At 44.4% G+C, this 12,838-nt stretch overlaps 1 protein-coding gene and 1 pseudogene across 5 annotated transcripts in view; both read right to left on the bottom strand.

Moving 5' to 3' along the window:
• Window positions 1–12,838, bottom strand: part of FAM69A (family with sequence similarity 69 member A) — a 129,926-nt gene that overhangs the window by 64,774 nt on the left and 52,314 nt on the right. The window lies entirely within an intron of this gene.
• LOC110260398 lies at window positions 8,128–9,375 on the bottom strand (annotated as a pseudogene).

The raw sequence follows: 12,838 nt of genomic DNA, 5'->3' as shown, positions 1-12,838 counted from the left end.
TGATACAAAAGAACTTACAAAACAGAAACAGACTCAAAGATTTTGAAACCAAACTTATGGTTACCAAAGGGGAAACGTGGGGCAGGAGGGATAAATTGGCAGGTTGGGATGGACATATACACACTACTATGTATAAAATAGACAGGTAACAAAGTATACATAGTACAGGGAAATCTTCTCGATAGTGTGTAATAACCTATATGGGAAAAGAATCTGAAAAGGATTCTGAAAAGGAATGGATATACGTATATGTATAATTGATTTACTCTGCTATACACCTGACACTAACACAACTTTGGAAGTCAACTCTACTCCAACAGAATTTATAAAAGAATGCCTTCTGGCACCATCAGCTACAACTAAACTACGTTATTGAATTGATACATAAAAGCAACATAATATAACGATATAGTATACAAGGTATTATATACCTGGAGGCCTCAACCACTTTTCTCACTCATAACCCCTCCGCTGTCAGAGACTCCTACTTTGTCCCTCTCTGTCTATCTTCTCTGATTTATAGTTTTCATTCTCCTCCTGTCAGGACGTCCTTCCCATTTTGCTAGACCTAGCAAATAAGAAACAAATCAATACGGCCATTCGGGAAAGAGGCAGATAACTGGCAAGTCCTCAAATCCAATACACGCCCAAACGGGATGACCTGTCACACAAACTCTGAGGTGCTTGAGCAAAACATGCAATTCTCTGAAATCAAAGAAAGTCAGTGAAATGATGGCTAGAATATGCAAGCACATAATATACAGACACTACATCCTACAATTTTCCTTCTCTCATTTGTATCTCTCTCTGCCTTTCAATCTGGGAAAGAAAGGCATTGAAAGCGAAAGAAAACGGTGGAAGCAAAAGGCAAAGGAGAAGAGTGAGAACAGGTGCCTGACGGTGCCCAGCACTTGTCAGGTGAACGGTAACCATCTGCTGCGTGAACCGGCTTAACGGGTAAGGAGGGAAGAGAACATTGTTTAAATGTGGGAAAGGGGGAGAAACCACTTAAGGTGTTGAACGGCTTGACCCAGATCTTGGCATGGTCAATACTTTAATTATGCCTCGGACATGAAGCCCGTTTCTATGAACTTGCCCTTAAAATAGGAATAGGACGCAGCGAGGGCAGGGGACAGGAGGAGTTGGGCAAAGGAGGGGAGGAGGGGGAGGAGCGTCCGCACCCAAGACCCCCCCAACACACACATGCACCCCACTCTCTGTGGCACTTGCAGCCACTGGCCCAGGCCGCGCGTGTTCCTCATCTTCCTTTGCTCCAACACCTGCTGCTGTGCCACAGAAGCACCTGCAGAAGAACCTCCGCCACCTATATCCAGGGTGGCAGGCCTGGGGACCCAGGAGGACAAAAGGGCGTGCCTGAAATACCTGGGTTTTGTATTTATTTAATCTTTGCACACTTCGGAACCACGTCAGAGCAGCTTATTGAAGGAAAAGGAGGAAATTCACACACACATTTGTAATCTCTCTCTAGAAAATATAATTAGGGACAAATATACATAACATCACTAATGACTGAGGGTAAAAACAGCCAAACCACTGCCTGATGAAGGAAACGCTCCACTGGACGATGGACTGTACTGATTTTACTTAGAGACACTGGACACAAGGCAATTTCCAGTTTTCTCTAATAACAGCGATGACACAATCAGTAGGAATAAGGGGCATCTAACCAACGTTTACTCACATCGGGCACTGCGTTAAGAACAGGAAGGGATGCCAATCGGTCACCAGGGACTCTTTCGTCTTTAAACAGTTCCCCAGAAAGCTACGCATAGAATCATCCTAAGACCCAGTAATTCCACACATACACATATAAAAAAACAACCTGAAAACAAATGTTTACACAAAAATTTTTACCCAGTTTGTAGCAGCATTACTGGCAACAGCTACACACGCGCACGCACACACACACACACACACACACACACACACACACACACACACACAGGAAACAACTCAAATGCCCATCAGCTGATGAACGGAAAAACAAAATGCAGCATATTATACACTGAAAAATTACTACTCAGCTATGAAAGGGAACGAAATACTGATATGTGCTGTACCATGGATGAACCTTGAAATCACTACGCTAGATGAAAGACAGACACAAAAGACCATATACTGTATGATCCCATTTATATGAAATGTCTAGAAGCGGCAAATCCATAGAAACAGAAAGAGGTTAGTGTGGCCAGGGCCTGGCAGAAGGGAGGAACGGGGTATGGCTGCTTAATGGGCATATGTTTAAATGTTTTAAAAATAGATACTAGTAGTGGTTTTACAAATCTGTAAATATACTAAAAATTACTGAATGCTTGCTTTAAAAAGATGTTGTATAGTATGTGAATTTTGTCTCAATAAAGTGGTTATTAAAAATTATTGGATTTGATCCATCTTTCGTAATGTGAATAAATAAGTCAACTACGACTGCTTTCTTCAAGATTTCTAAGAATGGAGACTATAATCTCCCACAGGAAGCCATTCCAGTATCATATGCCCTGAGAATGTTCCTTTTTATAACTTTCTAAGAATGGAGACGTTTCCTTCTTTCCTGGCGGGTAATTCTTTTGGCCAGTGAAATAAAGTGGAAAGGAGTTCAAATTCTGGAGTCTTCTTGTTTTTGCTGCAAGTCTCAGAACAATGATAATCTGAATTAACTGACAATTTGAAACCCTTTAAATTTTCCAATTTTATTTACTGAAAAAAACATTCAATGATTCCACCAAACTAGAACAACCACTGTTTTCACTGTCCTCATGTAATGCATTTTATACACAGCTGTAATCAGCATATATATAATTTTGTATTCTTCTCATTATATTGTAAACATTCTGTGTTAACATAATCTTTCATGACAGTCATTTTCAGTATTGCAATACTATGCCGTCCAGTTGCATATCATTATTTTCCTAACTTTTCCTTTCATGTTGACTTTAAAGTCTTCTTTCTCCCATTTTTTCTGTGTGTAGACAAGCTTTAAATAGATTTTTTTACATAGATTTTCATATTTTCCTTATTTTGAATCATTTCATTGGGTTGTCTCTCAGCAGTAGAGCTTCTGGGTCGTACAGTACGAACATTTTATGGCTCTTGCTTTTCAAACTGGCATGAGATTTTCAATATTATTTTGCACTATGGGGTGTGTGTCCGTGCGTGTGTGTGTGTGTGTGTGTGTGTGTGTGTGTGTGTAGATATAGATAGACAGGTTAACTTAATAGATCCAAAATGGTCCTAAGGCCCTACTGTTGAATTTCTTTTTTCAAAATTGGGTCATCTTTACTTTTTATTATGAAAATAGCAAATACTCATTGTTAATGTAAATAATTTATGAAGCACACCAACAGATGGTGAAAAGTCCCCCATCTTTGCTTTGGAGGACCGGTTAGGACACATCGTCTCCTAAATTTGGGTCTGCCTAAGGGTGGAATGTGACCTAAGGATCACGGGGCTCTTAGACAGTCTACTTGCAAACCCTGTGACCTGACCAAAGTCCACTGGGCCCACGAGAGGAAAGAAGACCCAAGCAGAGGGCTGCAGGGATACCAAAGCAGTACTGTTTCTGGAACACATAATGCTTCTTCATATCTCTAGGCCTCTGCATAAGCTCTGTCGCCTCCTGAAGGTACCATTCACCCACCGGGGCATCTGGAGTGTCTTTTGATCCTTTAACTCACTCAGAAGTCACCTCCTCCAGGATCCCCATGTCTGCCCTAGGAATTCTGCGATGCTTTCTTCTGGGTCATCTCTCTCTCTGGAAGAGACTTCTATTGTTGCATGGGGTAGACTATATTGTATAGAAGAAACTCTCTGTATTTTATTACTGTTTGTCTCTTTAGGGCCGCACCCGCAGTATATGGAGGTTCCCAGGCTAGGGGTCTAATCGGAGCTATAGCCGCCGGCCTATACCACAGGTGCAGCAATGCCAGATCTGAGCCGCATCTGCAAGCTACACCACAGCTCATGGCAACGTCGGATCCTTAACCCACTGGGCAAGGCCAGGGATTGAACCTGTGTCCTCATGGATGCTAGTCAGATTCATTCCCACTGAGCCATGACGTGGACTTCAAGAAAACACTCTTTACATGTATTTATTCCATTAGACGCAATGCCAGACACCGTAAAAATTTATCCAGAAAAGGAAGGATGGGAGAAGAAAAAGGAAAAATGGAGAGAGACAGACCCAAAGACAGGTCTGGGACCGCCTCTGTGCAGAAACGGTCTCCTTCATCTCCGTGACTCCACGGGCAGGGCAGTACTCACAGCACACGGGGCTCAGCCAATGTTCGATAAATTGATTTGACACAAATCTTAAAGGAGAAAAGAATGAGCCACCTTGGCATGAAATTCTTATCAAAGGGAGCACGGCCACTAATCAAAACAATGTATTATTTGAGCCAGATCAGCTGTGGTACACACAAGCACACCAGGGACCCAGCTTTAGAATTCTATAGAATCTTAGTGCCCAGAACTAAGCCAGACACTCAGAAGTCGAAGGTGCACAGGGCTCATAGTTTACTTGGGGAATCAGGTTCATAAAAAGATGATTTCCATATAACATGATAAAAACTATGTCTAGGACATGTTCAGAATACCACGGTACAAAGAAGAGACATATATTATCTAATTGGAGGTGAGTTGGGGGGGGTGAGGTGTGGCTCAGGAAAGACTCCCTGGAGGAGACGGTCCCTGGGTTCAATCCTGGAATATCACAATGTCTCAATATGTTTGGTTGGTGGGTTCTTGCTCTGTGGCTCAAGTATCCTCCCAGGAATGAACTCAGTGTAAGGGGAAGCGCATCCTAGCACATATGCTGGGGTACAACAGTGGGTCGGTGTTGGAAAGACAGGCAATACGGACATGAACCGAACCACATGAAGAGCCCAAAAGAAGAACTAGGTCCCATAGGACACTGCACATCAGAGCCTGGGGTGACCACAACAGCCAGAGTGGAACAGGAAGAAAAGGAGTGTGGGATGTGGGGGCAGAGAGACACACTCGTGGACACAGGCTGGGGGAAACAGCTCCCCGGAAAGAAGGCTGGAGAACTGTATTGCAAAGCAGCTTTGAACCGTCCCTGGAGATTCTCTGAACTAGTTGAGAAAGAGTTTGAAGGAAGCCAGAGTTTCCACAATTGGGAGGCTAATGTGGAGCCAGAGAAATATTTACTTGCTGCTGTTAGGGACAGTTTATCACTATTTGCAATCCTAGCGTGCTTTGTCCTGTGTTGCATAAGAAAAGTATGAGACCCTATTCCAGCCTGCAAGAGGCTACAAGTGTTGAGAAAGCAATTATGTGTTTTAGTTTTTAAGTGTTATACACACGGAGGATGGAAAAATTGTGAAAGACTTCCCAGAAAAAAAAGAAACTGAAACTAGAATGCAAGGCTGAGAATATCAGACCACGTCCAGGGGATAGTGACAGAAAATGTTTGTGTGAAAATAGAAAAGTGAAATAAATAAAGTAAGGTGCTATAAACAGGCTTACTAGTTAAGAGGAGAGCCTGGTGGTACAGAGACTTAAAAAAATAAGGACTTTGCTATATTCTAAGTGTCCTTGAGGAGCATGGGGGGGTGGGACCCAGGCACCAGACTCAGGGGGCGGGGTGAGCGCAGGCCGAAGCCTTGGGCAGAGGGTCTCAGGAGCAAAACCACGGTTCCGAGAAAGACCAGCTGCTCGAGGCTGGTGGGAGGCAAGCAGGGTCCAAAGTGAGGGGCTACAGAGGCGGACAGACAAGGGGTCGAGGGGGGCGGGAGGATCTCCTGAGTCAGGAGCAGCACCTGCAGGGAACTCGCCGCCGAGGGATCTTCAAGCAGGACGGGAGCCGCTGCGGTCGGTCCCCAGGCTTCAGCCCGCGCTGCCCAGTCTTGGAAGACGGGAAGCGCCCATGACCTGCCCAGAGCTGGCAAGGCTGCCCGTTTCTGATGCTCCCTTCAGTTTCCTGAGAAGGAGGGGGATGGGGTGCGTGGCCAGTCGCTAGAGAGGAGGCCTGCGAAGCGTGGGCAGGACTAAAAGCTTGATCCAGCCTCTGCTGTCACGTCTCAAACCAGGGTGGCCACTGAAGAGAACAAGTGAGCCGGGTACAAAGGGCACAAGGCCGGGGACCAGGGGTCCCTGTCCTCAGCCTCTCGGCTCTCCACGTGCCTGGCCACCCACGAGGCGTGAAGGCCACCAGCACGGGGTCTTGCTGCTCACCTCGAGTTGGAGGTCACTGCACAAGGGCAGGGCGACCTCCCGTTTGTTTTATGATCTGCTTTTAAAAGCAAAGAATTTTGAAACTGAAAAAGATGAATGTGTCAAATGTTCCCTTTTACATTGTTTTTACTGCACTTTGCACAATACATGCGTTCTCTGGGTTAACTGCAGTCATCTTATTTTTTCCGCCTCTTTTTCCATTACTGCATATGCCTTTTTGCTTAGTAACAGAATTTCCACTGATTTTTCTTTCATTTTTTAAAAAACATGCTCCATTCAAAAGCTAAAGAATACAAGAAAGTCAAAGATTAAAAAATCATAGAGCCTTCAAGGAATCATTTAATTTATTTAACAATTGGAAGAGTTTCCTTTCAGTCTTTTTTTCTAGGAAGTTACTCTTTTCTTCTCTTTTGACGTCATTGCCCTGTACTCCCGTCTGAGCTTCTGAATCTTGGAGTAAACAGCGCCCGAGGGAGAGGGTTTTCCCGAGGAGCTGTTTGTGCCCAATGACACGATTCTGTCCGGGGGGGAGGGGGTGGGGAGGGATGTCAACTCCTCGGGACACTGTTTGCCTTTGAGTTTAGCTCAGAAAGCACCGCAGCCACGTGCCTGCAGATGCCTCAGTGAGCTCAGCTCCAACACAGTGGCTTCCCGGGGTGAGGATGCCACTAGGCACTGGGCACGGCCTCCTGCTCACGGCCTCCTCCGGGAAGTCTGCGCGCCTTTCACGACATATGTCCAGTCCTCACGGTCTTGGTTTTGATTTGCTTTCCAGTCCACTGTCTTGTTCTGATTTTCAGGGTGATGTGGACTGTCCACACAGTTCTGAACCCTGGGAGACACAGATGTCTGTTCCCTTCAGGAACGAAACTAAATGCAGCAGGGTCCGAGCCTCCCTCGTGGCCACTTTTTCCCGGGAAAACTTTAGCTCCCCTGCTGACGTTTGATGCCATCCGCAGCGACCACCTCTCCCACAGTTTTCCTCTCTTATTTTCCCCTGGGTGCCTGGCGCCCTCGGCAACTGCGATTTCCACAGCATCGCTTCCCCACGCCTCAGGTGAATCCCACTCTCACTCCCTCTAGTTTGTATCTTCTTTCTGCCACTGCGTGGTGTCTGCCTAGATCTACCCATCCTTCTGCCTCCTTTGCATCTCAACCTGTTTCCTGTTTGTTCCTTATGCTTTTAGGCTTCAGTTCCTAAAAGCCTTGTCTTCTTGCATCAACGAGGGATATCAGAAAAAATTTTTACTTTCTTATAATTCTTACAATAAATAATTTCAGAGTTGCTCTTCCTTTAGGTCTTCAGGCTGATGTTCCCTCTCGCTTGTTCTAAAAGCTTCTACAAGCCCCATGTTGTTGTGCGACCTCCGTTTGAGGATGACAAACACATCTAGACGTAGTGTTGGACAACAGACAGACGCTGCGGACCGCCACCGCCCCATGCTCTCACGTGTGTGCGAGTGGATCCCCTGCTGCAGCCACAGCCGTACAGCTGACGCGCACGACTCCTAATCTAATTCCTGGCATCTAGCAGCTTTCCCTCTGGGGTAGGTCAAAAAACCATCTCTAATTAGTTTCAACAGAAATAAAGTTTATAGCTCGAAAAAAAAAAAGGGGGGGGTCTAATTGGAGCTGTAGCCACCGGCCTACACCACAGCCACAGCCACGCAGGATCCGAGCCTTGTCCGCGACCTACACCACAGCCACAGCCACGCAGGATCCGAGCCTTGTCCGCGACCTACACCACAGCCACAGCCACGCAGGATCCGAGCCTTGTCCGCGACCTACACCACAGCCCACGGGGACGCCGGATCCTTAACCCACGGAGTGAGGCCAGGGATCGGACCCACAACCTCATGGCTCCTAGTGGGATTCATTAACCACTGCGCCGCGACGGGAACTCAAAAAAAAAAAAAAAAAAAAAAACCACAAAAAACCCCACAACTTTTTATCATGGAAAATTTCAAATCTATACAAAATAAAGAGAAGGATACCACGAACCCCTACACACTCGCCATCCAGCTTCCACACGCTGAGATTCTGCCTTTGTACCACACATCGCTTCATGTTCTCCCAGTCTCTACTTGATTGTTATTTTTGTAAATGGAAAGGCACGAATCTTTTTTTAATACAAAAAAAAATCATATTTACTTTAGAAGCATTCAGAATGCCAACAAAACAGCTGCAACTTTTTCTCTCTTTTTTGCAATTACAGAGTGGTATTCAGTTAACAGAACAACAATTATTTCATATACGCTGCATCAGAGACCACTGAAGATGAGAAAACTACCGACCCCATGTAGACCTCATTTGCGTGGTGCACCAACAAGAAGCTGCTTTAAATTTCCACGCCAATTCACACCCCCCACACTGTACCAGGCAAGGTGAGTGGCTACTGAAAATAGCACCAGGACAGGGCCATCTCAAGACACATTCGGTAATGTGTTAACTAGACAAAAAGAGACACTGTACAGTTTAAAAACACATCTTACACAGCCTTACATTGCAATTTTTCTTTAAAAGGACTGCGTCCTGTACAGGGGGTTAAATGCTTTACAGCCAAGAAAAAAAAAGCAAAACAAAACTGCGCTGCTTGTCATCTTCTTCCTCTTCATCCTCCTCCTCTTGCTTCTTTTTCTCGCTTTTTTCAGCCTTGACGACGCGCCTTTTCACTGCATCGGGCTTCCCTTTCGCTCCGTAAGCAGCAATATCCTTTCTGTACTTTTCCTTCTGCTCAGCGGCCTCCTCGTCGCAAGGCTGCTTGTCCCTGCAGCGGCGTCACTGCACGTCTGTCCCCGTTTCTCCGCAGCATCACCCATGGGAAGGCCAGGATGTTCTCCTTTGACTGTCGCACGGTCTTCAGAACCACACAAGAAAAAGGCCGAGGGCGGTCTCTTGGGTGCACTGGGACCCTTGACCTTCTTTTTGTGCGTCCCCTTTGTCTTCTCTTCCGTCACGGGCCCCGTCGGCCTTTGCCGTGTCTTCGGGGTTGCCTTTCTCTTTAGCAGGCTGGGTCCTCGCCCCTCAGCGCATCTTAGAAAACCCCGAGGCGCTGACGGACGCCTCTGGGTGCCGCTGCTCATGCTCCTCCCGGCAGGTGTGCACAGAGAAGGCACAGGAGGACTTTGTGCCTCTGGGCTCCGTGGGATCTCCTGTGCCCGTGTTTCACCATTGCCCCTCAGCGAGGCGCAGGGGGGCCCGGGCCCGGCTGGCTCCCCCCCGCCCCGGCGCCGTCTCTGGGGGGCTCGGGGCGCTGCGGCGGCTGGGAGAGCGGGAGCCGGACCGCAGACCTCAACGACACCAATGGCCACAGCCGTACAGCCCGCGACGCGTTTGGAAACAAAACACTTGCATTTCCCCAGAAAGTGCTCTCGTGTTCCTTCGTCGTCGATCTGTAGCTTGTCACCGCTAGTCCTAGGCGACCTCTGTTCCAATGTTCCTTTCCGACAGAGATGACTTTTGCCTCTTCTCCAACTTCATGTACATGAACTCATTCCGCATGTTCCTTAACACCGGGTTTCTGGGATCCAGTCTTACGCCTGTGAGAGTCATCCGTCTGCGGATGTGTGTAGCACACACCTTTTTACTGGGGAGCGGTACACAACCACAACAGTTTATTCTCCCGGTGGTGGGCATGCGGATGCTGCGAGTTTTACACACCGTGGACAAAGATGCTCTGAACACTCTTGCACGTCTCTTTGTGGAATGTCTCCATCTCTCCTGCATAAACACGGCGAAGTGGAATGACTGAGTTAAAGGGCAGCTGTATGTTTACCTAGGAAATGACTAAAAAAATTTCCACCCACAATGTATGAAAATTCCAGTTACTCCATATTCTTGCCAACATGTGGTATGTTCAATCTTCCTGTTTTCGGTATTCTAGGGAATAGGAAGTATTTCACTGCATTTTAACTTGCATTTCCTTGACAAGTAATGGTGTTTTGTATTTTTATGCTTACTAGCCATTCTTATAGTATCTTCTTTTGAGAAGTGTTCGTTTAGGTCTTTTCAGTCTTTGGGGGCAGGTGTCATTTATTGAGTTGTGGCAATAATTTATTTTCTTTTAATGTTATAGCTTTCTGTGCCCTAGAAAATTCTGCTTGACTCTCAAGTTGCAAAAAAACCGCCTATATTTTCTTTTAAAGGCTTTATAGTTTTAATATTTATACTTAGGTCTCTGGTTCACCTTGAATTAATTTTTGTGTAGTGTGTAATGTAGGCATTAAGGTTAATTATTTTTTTTAGACAGCCAGTTGTTCCAGCACCATTTCTTGCGAAGTTTCTTTTTTCCATTAAATTGCTTTGGTGCTTTTAACAAAAATCGATTGAATAATGTGTATTTCTAGAACCCTATTTCTACTCCTCTATTTGTCTCTCCTTATACAAATACCATGGTATATTGTTTATTGTCACTTTATAACTAAGCCCAGATGAGAATACGTTCTCCGGCTTTGTTCTTTTCAACATTATTTTGGCTATACCAAGTCCCTGGCGTTCTCACATAAGCTTCAGAAGCAGCTGATCTGTTTTTATTTACAAAACAAACCAGCTGGGAGTATGACTGGCATTGCCTGGCACCTACAGATTCATTTGGAAGAAGTGATATGTCAACAATATTGAGGCTCCCAATCCATGAAAATTATGTACCTTCATGTGTCTGCATCTTTAATTTCTTAAGTGATAGTTTGTACTTTTCAGTGTAGAGCTGTGCCAGGGAAATTTATTTTTAAGTATTTTATTGTTGATGCTACTGAAATATAATTGTTGTTTAAATCTCATATACATATATATGCAAAAATACAATTAATATTTTTATAGGCCTTGTATCTTAAGACTGTGCTAAGCTAAATTCATGGATTGATGATAATTTGGTTGATTCATTAGAATTTTTTTTTTTACTATATGCATAATCTGTGCTTAGGAACAGTTTCTACTTCTTCCTTTCCAATCTTTATTCCTCTGACTTCTCCTTGGCTTACTGCACTGGCGAGGACTCTCGGGAAAATGTCAAGTAGAAGTTGTGAGTGTGGTACCTTTGCCTTGTTCCAGGTCTTAAGAAGAACGTGTCCAGTGGTTTACCCTTTAGAATGATGTTAGCTGAAGGTACTCTGTAGATGCCCTTTATGAGACTGAGGAAGTGCCCTTCTAATTCCAGATCCAGGTATCAAGCACGGATGCTGAATTTTGTCAACTGTTTTTGCTGCATCATGTTGATCATGTTGAGATGATCAGATGTTTTTTCTTTATCCTCTTGATGTGGTAATTATGTTTATTTATTTTCATATACAAAACCAATCTTACACTACCAGGATAAAACCCTCTTGGTCACGCTGTATTAATACTTGATACACTGTTGGGTTCAATTTGCTAATATTTTATTAGTGAGCTTTATGTCTATGTTATAAGACATAAATCTCTCTAATAATTTTTTTGCAACTTTTTGTAATGTCTTTACTATGTTTTAGTATCAGGATTATGCTTTCAAAATTAGTTGCTAAGGGTTTCTTTATTTTCTAAAAGAGTTTGTAAGGTTGTTACAGTTTTTTTTCATAAATGTTTGATATAATTTACCAGTGATATTCTCTGAGCCTAGAGTTTTCTTTGGGAGAATGTTTTGTTTTTTTGTTTTGTTTTGTTTTTTGGGTTTTGGTTTTGTTTTTGTTTTTCTGTGTCTGCAATATGCAGAAGTACCCAGGCCAGAGATGGAACCGACACCACAGCAGTGACAACATTAGATCCTTAACCGCTGTGCCACCAGGAACTCCAGGGAAAGGTTGTTATTACAAATTCAGTTTCTTAAACAAAGTCTTTGACAGGACTCTTCAGATCTTAATTTCATTTTATGTTAGTTGGGCAAGTTCTGTTTTTCCAGGAATTTTTCTGCTTCAAGTTGTCAAATTTATTGGTGTAAGTTTTTCTTAGAATTCCCTTATTATTCTTTTAAAGTTTATGAATCTATGATGATACTCCTCTTTTTCTTTTTTCTTTTTCTTTTTTTGTCTTTTTAGGGCCACACCTGTGACATATGGACGTTCAGGCTAGGAGTTGAATCGGAGCTGTAGCTGCTGGCCCATAAGATCTGAGCCGTGTCTGTGACCTACACCATAGCTCACAGCAACACCAGATCCTTCCTTTACCCACTGAGCGAGGCCAGGGATCAAACCTGAATCCTCATGGATACTAGTTGGATTCATTAGCGCTGAGCTGTAACGGGAACGCCTGATGATACTCCTCTTTCTCTTCCAATATCGATAACTTGTGTCTTCCCAGGTTTTTTGTTTTTGGCCCTACCTGTGGCATGTGGAGGTTCTGGGGCCAGGGACTGAGCCCAAGCAGCTGCAGTGACAAAGCCAGATCCTTAAACCACTGTGCCACAAATGAACTTCTCAGGGTTTTTTTCAATTTTATTTTATTTTATTTTATTTTTAAGAATTCATTTGGCTTTGTTAATTTTCTCAGTTGTCCATTTTCTTCTTCTTTTTTTTTTTCCTTTTTGTCTGGGGGCCACACCTGCAGGATATGGAAGTTCCCAGTCTAGAGGTCAAATCAGAGTTGCAGCTGCTGGCCTATACCACAGCCACAGCAACGCTGGATCCGAGCTGCATGTGCAACCTACACCACAGCTCAT

Source organism: Sus scrofa, chromosome 4, assembly GCF_000003025.6.
Source record: "Sus scrofa isolate TJ Tabasco breed Duroc chromosome 4, Sscrofa11.1, whole genome shotgun sequence".
Lineage (NCBI taxonomy): Eukaryota > Metazoa > Chordata > Mammalia > Artiodactyla > Suidae > Sus > Sus scrofa.
This window is presented reverse-complemented; position numbering and strand designations above follow the sequence as displayed.